Source organism: Chrysemys picta, unplaced genomic scaffold (genome assembly GCF_011386835.1).
Source record: "Chrysemys picta bellii isolate R12L10 unplaced genomic scaffold, ASM1138683v2 scaf142, whole genome shotgun sequence".
Classification (NCBI taxonomy): Eukaryota; Metazoa; Chordata; order Testudines; family Emydidae; genus Chrysemys; species Chrysemys picta.
The window spans coordinates 85,308-99,920 of NW_027052849.1; the positions used below are offsets into that span (position 1 = coordinate 85,308).

Below are 14,613 nucleotides of genomic sequence, written 5' to 3' on the forward strand. Positions count from 1 at the left end.
GGCTGCTCCCAAGTCCCGCTGCCCGGGGGGGGAGAACAACAGCCGCCGCTTGGCCCCGCGGGCCGCCCCCCTCCTCTCCCTACCACCCGACTGAGTCCTGCCTGTTCGGGGCCAGGCCGGACTCTTACTCACCCTGGTCCCGCGCTTCCCCTGAGTCTCCCGGGCCTCCCTCCAGCGCTTGCGTAGGGGGGAGGAATGGTGAGCCCGGGGAAGAGGCGGGGATTCGGGGAGGGAGCCAATCAGGGGAGGAGGGGGCGGAGTCGGGGCGGGGGGGGGTGCGAGCACTTCCGGGCTCCAGGCTCCGGGGCATTTCCTTGTTTGTCCGGTTGTCCCGACCGCATGTCGGTCGGGACGCGGGACAAACAAGGAAATATCGGGACGGTCCCGATAAAATCGGGACGTCTGGTCACCCTATAACTAGCCCATCTCCTATTAGTTCATCTTTAAATGTTCCATATTTCCAACGTTCAGCCAGACTATGAACTGCAGTAATGAAAATCTCAGCTGTTTCCTCTGGTTCCTGGCACCTGCTATTCAAACTGGCCTTTTCCTAGATAACATTCTATGTGCCCAGGAAATGGGCCTTAAACACCTCTTTCCCTTTGGCGTAGTCTTTCCTCTCCTCAGAGTGAGGAGTCTGGCACACAGGATGTCATCAGCAGCATCACCCATGGCAAATGGCCAGGCATTTACCTGGTATTCTTGGGCTTCCTCTATTAAACCAGCAGTCGTCTGGAATTGCTCAAATCTCTGCTTCCAGCAAGACCAGCTGCCTGATTTGCCACAATCACATTTCTGTCGCAGAGCCGTTTGCACTAGGGACTGCAGTGCTGCGCTGAGACACGACTCTGCCTCCTCCTGCTGCAGCTCCCACAGCTCTCCACCCTGAGTCGCCACTGTCCCCACTCACTCACCACTCTGGCCATTTTCTTCCTTTACTCCTGCTTTGGAGAGCAGATTTCACTCACTTCTGACACACTGGGGCAGGACTGTCAGCCTCAGAGATCAAAAATCATGAGTCAGATCCTAAAAAACCATCAGATTGGCCCCACAAACCATGAGAGTTAAAAAACATCAACAAACAATGTTTCCAATCTGTCTGTTGACTTTTTCACTCCCCTCTGCTCCTCTGGCGATGTGTGTGTGATAATCCAGGCTGAAAAGCCAACCTTTACTACACACATGCCTCTCCTTGGAGGCTCAAAAGGAGACTCGCTGGATGCTGGAAGGACACAAACATATGGAAGGAGAATCAGAATGGAGAAGCTTCAAAGTCTTTCTTTTATCTGACCAAGTCCTAAGTGGCAAGAGACTGCGCCAAGGACCCCAAAACTGGGGGTGTGATTGGACTCTGCTCATGCTCCATGAGCTTGAAACATCCCTGGGAATACAGAGCCAGGGCCGGCTCTAGGCACCAGCATTCCAAGCATGTGCTTGGGGCGGCACTTTTCAAGGGGCGGCATTCCGGGGGTTTTTGTGTAGATTTTTTTTTTTTTCTTTTTGCTTCGGCGGTGGCTCTCCGGTTGTTTTGTTTTTTTTTTTGCTTGGGGCAGCAAAAAACCTGGAGCCAGCCCTGACAGCAGCCTTAGCGGGTAGCCAGGAAGGAGCACTCACTAGGATCTGTGATACCAGTTCCAGTTATGATGGTAATATAGGTGAGTGATTTGTATCATGACACTATTCATAGTCTGCAAACAGCCGAGTGTAATCCCAGAAATCTCAGTGTGGAGCCTGGTCTGGTCACATGAAGACACTGCCCCTGGCACCAGTAAAATGACATTGACTAGAAAGGGGTGGAGGATGACTGGAAAAAATAGAAAAACAATCATAGAATCAGAGACGATTAGGGTTAGAAGAGACCTCAGGAGGTCATCTAGTCCAACCCCCTGCTCAAAGCAGGACCAACACCAACTAAATCGACTAAATAGTCCTTAACCTGTTCTTTCACCACTGAGGGCTGCTCACCTCCTCCTCATACTGTTTTGCCCAGGATAGCTGTCTGGGAGCTGACCTTGTCTGCTAAGACCAAGTCAAAAAAAACATTGAGTTCTTCAGCTTTTTCCACATCATCTGTCGCTAGGTTGCCTCCACCATTCATTAAGGGTCCCACACTTTCCCTGACCTTTTTCATGTTGCTAATATACCTGTAGAAATCCTTCTTGTTACCCTTCACATCTCATGATAGCTGCAACTCCAGTTGTGTTTTGGCCTTTCTGATTACATCCCTGCATGCTCGAGCAATATTTTTTATACTCCTGCCTGTCTAGGTTGGATATTAGGAAACACTATTTCACTAGGAAGTTGGTGAAGCACTGGAATGGGTTACCTAGGGACGTGGTGGAATCTCCATCCTTAGAAGTTTTTAAGGCCCAGCTTGACAAAGCCCTGGCCCCGATGATTTAGTTGGTGTTGGTCCTGCTTTGAGCAGGGGGTTGGACTAGATGACCTACTGAGGTCTCTTCCAACCCCAATCTTCTATGATTCTATGAACAGGAGACACAGTCTGTTTTTAATTGTGATGGGAATTCAGATGTCTAGATGACTAGACTGAGAAATGAGGAATTGTGTCCCACACAGAAAGATCCCAGGTCACAAAGCTGGGGTCAGCAGTCTGGATCTTTCTGGAAGGACCTGACACAACTCACATCCTTCTGATGAAAACACCCCCTGTTGTCCCAGGTTCACAGTCCCCACCCAACCTGCCTCCAGAAACCCTCTCTGGCTCCTCATCTCTCTCCCTTCCCTGCTACTGGAAACTGTACCAGGGCAATGTACACCACACACAGCTTCCCCTCTGCTGTCTGTCCAAGACCCCAGACACGGGCAACTCCAGACACCTGTTGTCCCTTCCAATCCCATCCTGAACACAGCCTACAATGACAGTTCTCTCTGTTCTCAGCTCCACACCCCAGTCTCTGCAATGTGGGCCTGTGCCATGCACTGAGCAGGCCTGTTCCCAGCGCCTGGCACACACTCAAGCCGTCATACCTAGTGCTGCCTGGCAGCAGCTTCATAGGTCCAGAGATTTGAAGGCCAGAGGGGAACATTAGAACATTGACTTTGACCCCCTGTATAGCACAGGTCAGAGAATTTCTCCCAGTTACCCCTATATTGACCCAATGACTTATGTTTGGCGAAAGGACCTTCCAGCAGGGCTTCCAGGTTGGATCTGGAGGAATCAGAATCTGGGTAATCAAATGCTTCCATTGGCCGGTTGTTCTAGTGGTTAATCACCCCCCACTGTCATAATGTTGGGCCTTATTTCCATAGGTGCCAACTGCATGGGTGCTCCAGAGCTGGAGAACTCAGTGAAAAAAATTAGCGGGTGCTTAACACCCACCAGCAATAGAGCTGCAGCCCCAGCCAGGGATAAGTAGCCCCACCCCCACCGATCAGCTGGTAGATGGCTGCATTAATCACCTATTAGCTGTTCAACTTTTGTAGCCCCCCTGGGCTTGCTGCAGCAAAGGCTGACCCAGGCCTGAGTCAGACTTCGGTGGAGGGTGGGGCTCCTCCTCCAGCAGCCTCAGGGAGCTGCTCCACTGCTCCAGCTAGGGTTAGAGGTGGGTAAGGGGGGAGCACCAGGCTCCCTCTGCTCTGCAAAAACCCAGTCTGATCAGCAGTGGTGAGACCCTGCTCCCCTGGGTCGCCCCGCCTGCTACCTAGATCTCCTGGGCAAGCTCCAGCTCCCAGCCAGTGCCAACTGCAGGCACCACTAGGTGAGTCCTGTTTCAGGCAGAGGGAGCCTGGCGGGGGTGGTGATGCTGCAGTGTTGGGGGGGGATGGGGAGTTCCACCATGGGTGCAGTTTGGGGGTGGGGGGCATGCAGACTCACTGCCACTGCCTTTCCCCAATTCTGTGCATGCCAAGCTGCTCTGCTCAGAGCTGGTAGCTAAAGTGGCAGATCATTCCCCTCCCACAGGTGCCCTCCAATCATGCCCCCTCACTAACACCACTTCCTCAGGAAACAAGGGAAATTAACTGCCTGAAAACGTGGTTAATGCAGGTCTTGTTTACACTATAGCGTCTTTGCCAGTATAGCTATGCCAGTCAGCCTTACCCCTGCTGAGTACCCTCTTCAACTCAAGAAGTGTGTTTCAGATTCCTGCTGGCACTGCCAGTCTGACGTGCCTTCTCTGGCTTGTCAGATTGGGTTTATATCTGTTATTGAACCACAGCCACTCATTAGGCTCTTCCCAGGCTGGTGAACCGCTGGGGTTCATTAACTGATTTCCTTAGGGTTGCTCCTGATTTACACGGCTACAAGTGAGAAGAGAATCAGGCATAGGCACTGACTCCATTGGTGCTCCAGGGCTCAAGCACCCATGGAAAAAAATAGCAGGGGTGGTCAACACCCACCAGTCACAGCTGGGCTGCCATTCAGCTGTTTGGCAGCTGGCATGGGGCCTCGGAGGAGAGGGCAGAGCAGAGGCAGGAAGAGGCAGAGTGAGGGCGGGGCCTCGAGGGAGGAGGTGGAGTGGGGGGGCCTTGGGGTGCAGTGAGGATGGAGCACCCACCAGGAAAAATAAAAGTCAGCGTATATGCTTATTTCTCATTTGAATTAGTCTGGCTCTAACTTCCAGCCATTGGTTTTTGTTCTGGTGGTCTCTGCTGGGCTAAAGAGCCTTTTAGTACCCGGGAGTCTCTCCCTGGGATGGTATTTATGCTCTGTAATCAAGTCACTTCTGATCTTCTTTTTGTGATATTCAATAGATTCAGCTCTGTAAATCTCTCCCCATCAGACATTTTCTCCAGCCCCTTGGATCGTATTTGTGGCTCTTTCCTGCACCTTTCCAATTTCCAATGGCCTGTGTCAAACACCGACGCTGCAGCAGTCCCGGGAGGAGGAGCCATGGGCCGATCACCTGTGCCCCCTGCCGCAGCATCCGGGCTCCTGGCCCATCTCAGGCCCCGGGCAGCGCACCAGGAAGGAGGAGGAAGCCCCGCCTGCTAATGCAGCAGCCCCAGGCCCAGCCCCAGCCCCAGCCCGGCAGGTTCCAGTCCTGCGGGGACTGAACACCATGGCCAGGAAGGTGACTGGCATCATGGGCATCCTGCTGCTGTGCCTGCCGGTGGGACCTGCGGGAGCCGCCAGGCTTCAAGGTGAGCGGGGGCCACCCAACGTGTGGAGAACACAGGGGCAGCCAGAGCCCCAGGGCCAGGCAGAGCCGGGAGCCAGGGGCAGCCAGAGCCCCAAGGCCACGCCAGGCGCCTGCAGCTCCAGAGATGCCCAGTGCAGAGGAGCTGTCCCGTCCCCCTGGCAGCAGCCAAGTGAACTCAAAGACTCAGTTCCCTGGCAGACAGCGAGCCCCCGCGTAACGCTGAGCTCAGGGCTCGTGGGGCGGTCCCTGCAAGCTCCCTTCCTTGCAAATGTTTTTTATTTTCTCATTAAAAAAATACATGGCTAGAAAACCGTAGCGGGTTTAGATACAGTTCCCCGCTCTAGGAGCAGCTCTAAGGGCTTGATTTTTCCAGAGTTGAGTGCCCACTGTCGTATTGAAGTCAGTGGGAACTGTGGACTTTGCCAGCACTTGGGCAGAGCCAGCCCTGTCTGAAAGAAAAATGGGCTGGTTTTCTTCTTGCAGAAAATTTTGATATTTTTTCCTGCAAAAATTCAAAACCTGATAATTTTCAGCTGAAACCCCTCCCAAAATTTGATCCACGCCCAAAATCATCTGTTTTTGGGCCAAAATCTTTTGAGTTTGCAGTATTTGAGTTTTTCCACAGAAAGCAGATCCTTTTTGTGAAAAATGTTTATTAGTTGAAAACCTGTTTCCATCAAAAAACAGTTTTTTTGGATAACTTTTGACCCTCCCCCCGACTGATTTCACTGATATGTTGCCTTTTTTTAAGATTTGTTAGTTCCATACAGCTGTTAAGAGAGGCAAGGGAGCACATTGCCAGCCATGTATTTTAGAACTAGTAATTTCCTAGTAATTATTACCCCCTTGACAACATTGTGCTTTTGTTTACCAATCCAACCTCCCATCAAACATGTGCAAACACATAATGGGCCAGATTCTCAGCGGGTGTAAATCATGCTAATGCCATGGAAATGAAGAGATGTTGATTTACGCCTGGATCATATTCACTGTACTTTATGTAGTTTTGAATGGCTTATGTCTCCTGCAGTTGATTCCTCACTGGGCCTTTGTTCTTTAACAAACTGCATTAATAATGATCAATATTTTATTTTGTAGCTAGGGCTTTGGGGAACTTTTCCCGAGGTTTCCCCACTGTTAGTGGCTTTCGAATTTCTGAGTACTGCTGTGGTTTTGGTGTTGCTGGGGGAATATGAATTTGCTTTTCAGACCTGCACCTACTTTCCTTGTGCACCTCCCAAAGCCAAAGGGAATTAGAGTGCCCAGGGAATGCAGGATCTGGTCTAGAGATAGCTCCAGCCCAGCCTCACAGGAACAATGGAAACTGGCTTAGGCAGGCAGCAACAAAATAATCTGTTATTAGACCCTCGAGGGAGTCACCCTGTTCCTTTAGGCAGGTTGGGACTGCGATGAGGTAATGCTCACCTGACTCTGAAGGGGACGGGGAGCAAAGTCAGAAGGAAAGAAAGGCCATGCTCTCTCTCTTCCACCTACATCTACAGACACCACTACCATCAAGCAACTGAAATGTTGATCAAAGGGGAGAGCCTGACTGAAAAGTAATCAGCCAGCCTGTGGTGAGAAGCATTTTTAAGGACATTGAAAGTGTTAAGATCAGCGTTTTGCTTTTATTTCATTTGACCAAATCTGACTTGTTATGCTTTGACTTATAATCACTTATAGTTAATAAATCTGTTTGTTTATTCTACGTGAAGCAGTGTGTTTGGTTTGAAGTGTGTCGGAGGCTCCCCTTGAGATAACAAGCCTGGTGCATATCAATTTCTTTGTTAAATTGATGAACTTATATAACCTTGCAGCATCCAGTGGGCATAACTGGACACTGCAAGATGGAGGTTTCTAGGGTTGCATCTGGGACCGGAGATATTGGCTGGTGTCATTCGCTTGCGAGTAGCTGGGAGCAGCTTACATGCGAGAGGCTGTGGGTGAAAAGCCCAGGAGTGGGGTTTTCACAGCAGAGCAGGGTAAGGCTGGCTCCCAGAGTCAAGGATTGGAGTGGCCTAGTATATCACTGGTCCAGATAACACCAGAAGGGAACGTCACAGCGACACGAACATTCCAGTCATACACATCATCCCACTGGGTTTCCCCATTTCCCCTCCCCAGGGAGAATTTCCAACTTCTCTTCCTTATTGCCCAGATTCCAGTGCCAAGAGCAGTGTTGCTTCCCTTCATGAGTGATATCTTGCAGGGCACATGCTCCGCAGCACAGCATTCCCCTGAGTCCACACTTGTGTTACTGCAGAATGGGTTATCTGTAAGCCAGGGAGAGACTCCATCTCATGTCTCCCTTTCTTCCCTCCATTGGAAAGTACCGGGAAAGAAAGAGAACCATGCTGCCCAGGAACCCTCACACCTTCCCTATCGGCTCTGCAGCATCAGAACAGCAGAGCCTGGATTGGAGCAAGGGAAAGGCCTGTTTTCCACAGAATCTTTCCCTCAGGCCCAGAGCATTTAGAGCAGAAATCCCTGTGGGAGTTAATGTTGCTCTAAAAAGAGCTGCCAAGGAGTGTGCAGCTTCTTGACAACACCACACAAAGTGATCTGTTTGTAGAGATGCATAAAGCCCTGCACTGATTTCTCTGAGCGGATTCCCCCAAGCAGTTGCGGGGGGCAGGACCTTATTCCTTACCTCTGGTGACAGGGCTGTGTGAGAGCTTGTAGAGCCAGAGGCAGCTTTCTAGAGGGTTAATTCAGAAATTCCCTATGGAACCTAGGGGCTGTGGCCTACGGCAGGAAGGAGCCAGGGGGTTGTTGGAGTGACTCTAGGAGGAATGCTATGGGATGGTTCTCTGATCACCTCTTCACTCTGCTTCTTCCCACACCCACTTTTGGGGTAAGTCCCTCACCCTCCTCCTTAGTGCGTGTGGGCTGGAAACCAGATATGGCAGTAGAGAGGTTACCCACTCAGCCAATGCACAGGGGGATCCATTGCAGCTCACGTCCTCCTGCTTGTCACAGCCCAGAGGAATGCATGACACTGAGCCTGGACTCTGTGACTGCATTAGTCAGCAACAGGTGAGTGTGGCAGAGGACACACAACATGTCTACAAATAGCTTTTTCTGGACTGCTGAGCTGGGGGGCGGGGGGGAGAGGGGAGAGGCCAGATTCCATCTGGCTCCTTAGGACTCTGAGGAAACTCTGGGATCTGGAGAGAGGTCTCTGGAGTCTCGGGATGTGCAGGTTTGGAGACATGTGGCTCCTACCTAGTCTAATATAACCTGCGGTGCTCCCCCACAAGAGCCATGTTAACAGGCAACACTGCAAGTGACCCCCATGCCTCTCTATTTCCTTGGCCACATGTATCGTGTTCTTTTTCTGGTGGCTAGTCCAGAAAAAGAGGACAAGAGCTCACTACTGCTACCACCTCAGGGATTTGTTGGGTTGAGATCGGCTGGTAGAAGCACGCAATAGCGACAGGATCTGGGAATTCAAGCCCCTAGAGTTACCTCTTCCCTTTATAGTCCTGCCCTTTCATCACACACGGCTATTTCAAAGTTTAGTGTGATAGTAGAGACCCGTTTTCAACCCTTCACCACACAAGACAAAGCCCGCATCATTAACTCTTTATTTCTACTCTCCTGGCTTTTCCTCCCTACTGCTGCCAGCTACCTTCGAGTTCTCCCTCTTCTCTCCCCGGCTCTGCTCACTTGATTGCAGCAGCTCAGCGGATGGTCCAGCTTTGCTCTTTCATTTCCATTCTTCTTCACTTCTTTGGGTGGCTGCATTTGCCATTGAGCAACCTGTGGAAATACCTGAGTCTTCTGTCTAGGCACGCAGGCCCAGCAGCTAAAGCCAAAGCCCCACTGAGAGCAGTGGGAAATTAGCTTGGAGTGTCAGGAGTGGAGGCTTGGCCCATGGACACCCCAGGCACTGCAGCTGCTGCCATCTACACAGTGAATCCTTCAACCCATCGCCAAACAGCTCTTCCACATTCTGCAAACTGGCCTCACTGGCTGACTAGTTAGGAGAACAGAAACCCTTTGTTAGAGCAGGAGAGTCTCTTCAATGCAGCGCTCTTTCCATGGCTCCCAGAGGGTCACAGTGAAACACCTGCAAGTCTCTAGGAGTCTCTCAAGGAGTTCCCTGCTCAGTCACTTGGCATCCACTAGCAATGGTCTCTGACAGCAGCATTGCAAAGGGGAGCTCAGCAGATGGTCCCTTCTATGGCTTCCTGAGTGGGAGGGGGGTTGGTCTTGTCATTTAAGGCCTAGCTGTCCGAGTCAGGGCTCCTGGGTTCTCTGGCTTTGGAAGTGGGTGGTATCTAGTGGTTGGAGCTGGACTGGTATCAGTACCATGCTTCGTTCCTGCCTCTGGCATGACCTTGTGTGTGACCTTGCAGCCAATTGCTTTCCATCCCAGTGCGCCAGCTTAGAGAGACAATACGGACCCCCCTCAGAGGGGCTGGCAGGGGTCACTACCGTAATGACTCAAACTGGGGTGAGTTGTGCTCTTAGCAGTGAAGCACCCAGATTCAGTCCCCATGGATGCCCAAGGTGTCTATATGTGGCCATGGTTGACTCACCTAGCATTACAGGCTGTTTAGCCCGGTCCTGGCCATGCGTGGTGCATCTGCTCCTGGCCCTCTCTGGCACACAGCACCATCACACACAAGAACATGGCCCACCAAGGACAATCTATCAGCTCCAGGGCCGGCTCTGGCTTTTTTGCAACCCCAAGCAAAAAACAAAAAAACCTGCGGGGGTGTGTGGGCGGAGTAGCGAAGCAAAAAAAAAAAAAAAAACCACACCTGCGGACCGGCCAAGCGCGCACGCCCCCACACACACCCCTGCAGGGTGGCCAGAGCGGCAAAGCACACACACACACACAAAAACCACCTGTGGGGTGGCCGGAGCAGCAAAGCAGAAACCCCCCCCCCCCAAAACGGCAGGGCAGCCGGAGCCAGGGTGCAGGAGGATTCCCTGTGCTGCAGACGTGCAGCAGAGTGCACGCTTGGTCTAGCGTGGAGGGGAAGGAGAGGGAGTGGGGGGGGAGAGACAGAAGTGGGGCGGCCAGGGCTTCAGCGGGGCACTCACCACGCGGCCCTTCCTGCCGCGCCACCTGCCGGGAGGGCTCTGCGCCACTCCAGTCGGCTGGGAGGGAAGGACGCGGGCTGCCCTGCCGAGTTTGCTGCAGGGCACTCCCCTCCTCCACGCCGCCGCCCCCTACAGGGCGGCTGGAGCGGCAAACCAAAACGAAAAAAAAAAAAAAAAAGGCGGACGGAATGCCGCCCCTTAGAATCTGCTGCCCCAAGCACGAGCTTGCTCGGCTGGTGCCTGGAGCTGGCCCTGATCAGCTCCCATCTGGTGTTCAGCTCCAAGATGGATGGGGAGCCCTAGTCAGACCACAGAAAGACTGGATGGTGTGCTTTGGTGAAAACTGCTGGAGCTTCAGGCTCTGCTCCCACCTCTAACAGTAAGGGCTTCAAAATTGGTCCCTGATCCCAGGTAAACACAGTAGCTGAGCTGAGGCCAGGGTGGGTGGAATTACTGCTGGGACTGATCCTAAGAGAAGAGCACATTTCTCCTCTGCCCTAGGGAGATTCCCATAGGAAAAGCCGCTGGGCTGGGGGTGGGGGAAATACAAGCACTACCCCTCTCACCCTTGAATAGCCGGCAACTAGGACTTTGGGAGGCAAGGTACTGGTGTATCTTGCTGGAGAGCAGAAAAGGGCATTGGAGAAATTGTACAAAAGTCAATGTCACAGCTGGGTCAAGGGCAGCCAGACCTACTGGTCAGAGCCAGAGTCCACACTCACATGACAGGAGTCGAGAGTCAGCTCGGTCAGGATACTGGAAGATCAGAAGCAAAAGAAACTTGTGATCACAATGTGGTGTTTAGATGCTGCTTGTAATTATTAGAACTGGGAGCACTGGCTGTTGGGGGGTCTGAAAGGACAGGAAACAGGAAGGAGGGGGCGGAGTTGAGGAGGCTGGGAGAGTTACAGAGGGTGCAGCTTCAGCTTGGAGAAGAGACTTGCACTGTAAATAAAGTTCTGTTGAAGTTGTTAATACTTTGCCTGGTGGATACAACATTTTGGCGATGAGGATGGATCTTCTGCCTCTGAACCCACCTGCACCCTTTCTGCAAAGCCCAGGTGAGCCTCCAATTGCTTTTACTGCCTGGATCCATATGTTTGAGACTTATCTGCTTACAATCAGTGCTACAGAGATTTCTGAAGTAAGAAAGCGTGCTCTGCTAATCCACTGCCTTGGAGCAGAAGGGCAGTGTATATTTTACACTTTTCCCCTTGCAGATGATAAATATGAGACTGCACTCACTGCATTAAAGAACTTTTTTGTGCCAAAAGTGAATGTAGTAGCTAATCGCTATAGATTTCGCCAGCGTGAGCAGAAACCAGGGGAGACTATAATGCAGTATATGGCTTCCCTGAGGAGTCTGATTGTAACTTGTGACTTTGGGAATATGGCAGATGAGATGATTAGAGACCAGCTCATTGAGAAAACAACAGTGCTTCATGTAAGAGAACGCTTACTTCTAGAACCACAACTTACACTAGAAAAAGCAATAACCATTGCTACTCAGATTGAGTCAGCTACAGCTGAAGCCAAAATAATGAGTCAGGGTACAAGAGGCCCAGTCCAGGCTGTGACTCCTTTGCAGAAAAGTTCACTATCACTGCAGACAAACAATTGCAAAAGGAAAACTAATGAAAAGCCACTGAATCAGCGAATGCAAAATACAGTAAAAGCATGCTTTCGCTGTGCATCCCCACAACATCTTGCAAGCTACACAGGATGTCCAGCAAAAGTAGCTCGGTGCAATCATTGCAAAAAGATTGGGCATTTTGCTAAAGTATGTTGCAGTAGCCAGTTCAATCAACAGGTGCATGCAGTTACAATGCCAGATGTTACTGTGCTGAGTGTAGACAAAATCACTACTGCACATATTCCAGAACAGATCAAGTGCACTGTAAATGTTTCTGCCATACCTTCAGGCAAATCACACTCTATTCAGCTAATGTTGGACACTGGCTCAGCAGTATCTATACTACCTGATTCCATCTATTTGCATTACTTTAAAGATGTGCCTCTTACTGAACCCAAACTTCACTTGGTATGCTATTTGAAAAACCATATTCCAGTACATGGCTGCCTGCCAGCAATAGTTACTTTTGGTGATTGCAGTGTAACTGCAGAGTTCTACATTGTCCACAAAGGCACTGCTATCCTTGGCAGAGATTTATTAGCTGCTTTAAATCTCAGGGTAGTTAATGGACGAATTGATCTTCCTCAGCAAAGCACTCTTGCGGTACACACACCAGTTTCAGCTGGGACCCAACTCCAGGTTGAGGAGAAACTCAGCTGTGCTTATGGGTTTCTGCATAAAGTTAAAATGCGGAATAATGTGTTGCCTGTACGACAGAAATTACGGCGCTTACCATTTTCAGTCAGGGAAGCTGTTTCAGAGGAACGTAGAAAACTTGTTCAAAAGGACATTATTGAAGAGATTAACTCCTCGGAATGGGTTTCACCTATAGTAATGATGCAGAAGAAGGGTGGAGACATTCGCCTTTGTGTGGACTTAAGGGAGCCAAATAAAGCTATTGTGATTGACAGTCATCCTCTTCCTCACATAGAGGAAGTATTTGCAGAACTCCGCGGAGCAAAGATGTTTTCTACTCTTGATTTGCAGAGTAGAACATACCACCAGGTTATGTTGTATGAAGGTAGCAGAGACCTCACAGCAATTATTACACATGAGGGACTATTTCGTTTTAAACGTGTTCCATACGGTCTCGCATGAGCCCCAAGTGCCTTTCAAAAAATGATGTCATTGATTCTGAAGAATCAACATGGAGTTCAGTGCTATTTGGATGATATTATTGTGTTTGGAAATACTACTGAGGAGCATGACAATAAACTGCAGTCTGTACTAAACTGCATCAGCAAAGCAGGCCTCAAGCTCAATAGGTCCAAATGCAAATTTAGACAAACTGAACTCTCCTTTCTGGGGCATACAATTTCACAGGCTGGACCTGATGCCCCAAACAGGGGTGATGTGAGAAAGACAATTGAACAAAACCAAGCAAAGTCTAAGGCTTTCACAGACAAACGGCGGGGTGCTAAGGAACCAAAGTTTGAGTGTGGTTCCTTCGTTAGAATACGAAAACCTGGAATCTTACGCAAAGGGAACCATAAATTCACAGCTCCTCTTAAAATCATAAAGAAGAAGGGACCTTACACCTATCGACTTTCTGATGGGCAGGTATGGAATGCTTCTTATCTTGCACCTGCCCATGCACCAAGAGGAGATTATGCCAATACCCAGTCTGCATTGGATGACTTCACTGTAGAACCAACACAACAAGACATTGCACTGGAACCGGGGCTTGAGAGACGGCCTGTCAGACCCAGACGACCACCTGCCTGGACTAAAGACTATGTTATGTAGTATCTACAGTGTTTTCAGTGTAATATTCCTGCCAACAGTATAGTGTCTTGTTTCATATTTGTTCCTCTGGTTAGAACAACAATGTTTATTTTAATTTGGAAAGTTTCTTAAGAGAGGAGGGAATGTGGTGTTTAGATGCTGCTTGTAATTATTAGAACTGGGAGCACTGGCTGTTGGGAGTCTGAAAGGACAGGAATCAGGAAGGAGGGGGGAGGAGTTGAGGAGGCTGGGAGAGTTACAGAGTGTGCAGCTACAGCTTGGAGAAGAGACTTGCACTGTAAATAAAGTTCTGTTGAAGTTGTTAATACTTTGCCTGGTGGATAATACACACAACCACAAATCAGATGCCAGGAAATCAAGCCAGGGGAGCGGCAGCAGAAAGGGGCAGCGCACGGTCCAGAACAGGGAGCAGTCCTGGTGTTCAGTCAGCTTCCTGTTCCTGCTGCTGCCTTAAGCAGGGCCAGGGGCCAATTAGCTTCTCTGGGACTCCTCCAATAGGACCTCAGGAGTGGAGCCTTAAACTGGGGCTGAACTTCATGGGTCCTCGCTAAGCAATTTTCAGCAGGCTGCCAGGTGGAGTGCTGGAGTGTGGCTGCTCCTGTGAGCTGTTATCACTCAAGAAAGAGATCTTGGAGTCATTGTGGATAGTTCTCTGAAAACATCCACTCAGTGTGCAGTGGCAGTCAACAAATTTGAACAAAATGTTGGGAATCATTAAGAAAGGGATAGATAAGACAGAAAATATCATATTGCCTCTCTATAAATTCATGGTACTCCCACTGTGTGCAGATGTGGTCTCCCCGTCTTTGAAAGATATAATGGAATTGGGTTCAGAAAAGGGCAACAAAAATTATTAGGGGTATGGAACAGCGGCCAAATGAGGAAAGATTAAGAAGACAGGGACTTTTCAGCTTAGAAAAGAGACGACTAAGGGGGGATATGATAGAGGTCTATAAAATGATGACTGGTGTGGAGAAAGTAAATAAGGAAGTGTTATTTACTCCTTCTCATCATTCAAGAACTGGGTGTCACCAAATGAAATTAATAAGCAGCAGGTTTAAAACTAAAAAAAGGAAG

General features: G+C 50.0%; 1 long non-coding RNA gene across 1 annotated transcript in view; it reads left to right on the plus strand.

Moving 5' to 3' along the window:
* The window catches only part of LOC135978146 (uncharacterized), a 28,831-nt gene extending 20,804 nt beyond the window's left edge, over positions 1-8,027 (plus strand). The window contains exon 4 of the long non-coding RNA XR_010595576.1: positions 4,714-8,027. This is a non-coding gene — a long non-coding RNA (uncharacterized LOC135978146). The remainder of the gene's footprint in view (positions 1-4,713) is intronic.
* Positions 8,028-14,613: the final 6,586 nt, after the last annotated feature.